At 28.2% G+C, this 3,155-nt stretch overlaps 1 non-coding gene across 1 annotated transcript; it reads right to left on the minus strand.

Moving 5' to 3' along the window:
* Window positions 1-2,697: 2,697 nt before the first annotated feature.
* Window positions 2,698-2,904, minus strand: LOC119686566. Its single transcript, XR_005252980.1, has one exon. It is a non-coding gene; the product is annotated as a small nucleolar RNA U3 (small nucleolar RNA).
* Window positions 2,905-3,155: the final 251 nt, after the last annotated feature.

Here is a 3,155-nt window from a genome sequence, read left to right on the forward strand (position 1 = left end):
TTGACAAGAGATTGATCAAGATCATAGCTGATATAAGTATATTATAAAAACAGTGATAAAAACGTAGTGATACTAATAGAAAACCGTACTCAAATTGTTTATATATATATATATATATATTACATAAAATTGTTTAAAGAACAATTTGAGATTTTTTGGAAAAAAAATTTATGCAAAAATAATTTTAATAAAATATTATTTAGTCGTTTTGAAATTACTAAAATAAATAAATAAATATCTCAACAAATGTAGAAATAAAAATGTGAAAAAACATAAATTTCAATATATAAATTACACTAAATAAAATGAAATTGAATGTATTTCAAAGACTTGAGCTTAAGTGCAATAATTCTCGAATCATATCAGCCATCAAGACAAGATAAGCTGTCAAATAATTCATTGCATATGTAAATTATGAGCCAAATTACTTTCCGCATATCAAGTGGTTGAACATGTGCAAGAACTGTGTACCTCCTAGAGGCCTATATTTGAATAAAAGACATTTGCATGAAATTGTCGATCCATCCAATCAGCGGCACTGTTGCGCTGCATCATGTAACGAAAGCAGTGCGCAACGCCTTACGCACGCATACGTTTTTCGTTTTAATGGAACCAAGCCGATCGATTTGAGTAATTTTTTTTTGTGAATAACTTTGCGTAATTTAATTGTCTTTTAAAATTTTTATTTATTTTATATACATAAATATATATTTTGAATTTTACAGAGAAGACATTTCGAGAGCAGAAAGTGCACTGACCACACGGTGAAGTGTCTACGTGCCTCAGTACATGTCGCGGCTGCTGCAATTTCATCTGAAAAATTGCAACAAGTAATCTAAAATATTTAATAATAATATGAAGCAAAAATTTGTTCAAATTAAAAGTATAATATCGGTAGTACAGGATATATAAATATACAAATATAATAATAAATTATCTAATTTCCGTTTTGGATTTGACATCATTCACAAAATCTTTGCTACCGTTACTGGGAGATAGACGTTGAAGCCCGCGTACCTAACCGTCTTCGATTTCCTATTTAACATTTCAAATATTTCAACTACTGCATTTTGATATGGCATAAATTTGTTTAATTATTTTTTTACTTGTAGTACTCGTATTCGTTTAGGAAAACAAAACCTTTCTATTTGCTTTTATATATTTGAGCTAAAGTTTTCACTGCATCTGGAATAATAATGAATTTTACGCGTTTTTGGTTTTATTGAACTCTGAAATGGCGTTTTCGTCATTGAATTTGCATTTCATTTAACAATTCACATGTTCCAAAGCATGTCAAATATTTGTTAATATTTTGGAGACAAAAACTCAAATTTCTTAACCCAAAACTGAGTACATATGAAATTTAAAAAAATATTTAATATGATTAATACATAAATCTAAGTCTATTAGTCCATGAAGACCCTTAACACATACACCGGCCTTCATTATTTTCTTTACTACTGAATGCTTTATTTAAATTATGTTAATGAACATTAATATCACATCTAAGAGGTTTTATTTTATTATATTTTGAATATATTAAAAATAAGAGAAGGGTTGTATAAAGAACCAATCATCTAGTGAAAAAGTAGTAGAATTTAATACCATATTGTGCTCAATGTTAATTCTATAATATCTGATAACTTATAAATTCTATGAGCATAATTGTAAACATAATACTTAATTACATTTTTTTTATTATTTATTATTGTTTATATTTCAGAAATTGTGAAGTTCTGTACTCCTTATGTCCATTACTATCCAGACGTACGTGCACCTAACTTTCATTATTGTTTACGCAAATTACAGATAATGTGCATACGAGACTTGTGTTATTATTAATTCAAAACACATACGCCCTACACACTGTCCTATACATAATTGTTATATAAAGAAAACTTAAATATTGAAAATTTATCACAAATTTTTTAAAAAGAAGTGGGCTTAATTTTGCCGAAGATTGAAAGTACTCAACGATCTTTCCAAAATGTAATGTAGGTATTTGTGTTGGTGCTGGTATATTCTTTGGCAACCGCTCGATAAATCCCATTCTACGATTGGAAAACATATTGAATATTTTGTAAGTAAACGTAAACGAAGTTTAATAGATCAAAACTTATTAACTTAACAGATTTGATTGTGTATAAAACTTTCGATCTAAAGGATCTTCGTTGAAACCATGCTCTTTTCTGGATAATGCGTGCACATAAAATTTTAGTCCAACGCATTCCGAAGCATTTGTTTGTATTAATAAGCACGTATTCCAAATATAATGAATGTCATGATATGAAAAATGTCCTCACTTTATTTAATATTTGTATACATTGGTATCCCGAAAATAGAAAATGTTTTGCATGTAACTTAGAACATATAAAATCTAAGATATTGCAAATCTTAAAGATATTCCATTAAAAAGAAAAAAACTATACTGTAAAAACAAACCTTCTTAGGAAAAACAAACATGTATCACAAACTTTTTTAAAACGTTTATTTAATACGCGTAAAAAATCTAAATTATGGGGGTGTTTATTGCCACCAATTTAGTTCCATATGCCCCCATAGTTCTTTGTCCTTAATAATTTTAATACCTCAGAAAAGCAAAATCAACAACTTGTTTCAGGTACTGTTACCAAAATATACTGCGTTCGAAAGTTTTCCAACCAAATACATATCTACACTATTATAAAAATATGTCAAATCACTCAGAATTCGTTTCACCTATCAAAGCCAGCGATCATCGAAAAACACGCTCTTGAACCTGAACTAAACTCAAAGAGACCATGTTTACTTTCTCACGCTATAGGTGAAACGATTCACCTCATCATCGTGATAAAGGTTGGCATTACTTTGCATTGAAAGTAAATGAAGACGAACTACAGAAATGATCCTATAAAGTAAAGTCTTAATCAAACAGATAAGAAGCTTAGCTTTTAATAAAAGTTTGCAGTAAAGTTTAGAAGAATTATAAGCAATTCATATGGTGTTCATAACAAAACCAAATGAGAATTGTAAATGATTATATATGTAATGTTACAAGAATTCTAATTAATTTTATTACCTTATAGAGTAATTGTCATTATGTAGAAGCTTACGACAGAGTAGAGTTTATATATTATTTAAGCATGTAACGAAAATTGATGTTCAGTGAAAAATAT

The sequence above is a fragment of the Teleopsis dalmanni genome, chromosome 2 (assembly GCF_002237135.1).
Source record: "Teleopsis dalmanni isolate 2A chromosome 2, ASM223713v2, whole genome shotgun sequence".
NCBI classification, from domain to species: domain Eukaryota; kingdom Metazoa; phylum Arthropoda; class Insecta; order Diptera; family Diopsidae; genus Teleopsis; species Teleopsis dalmanni.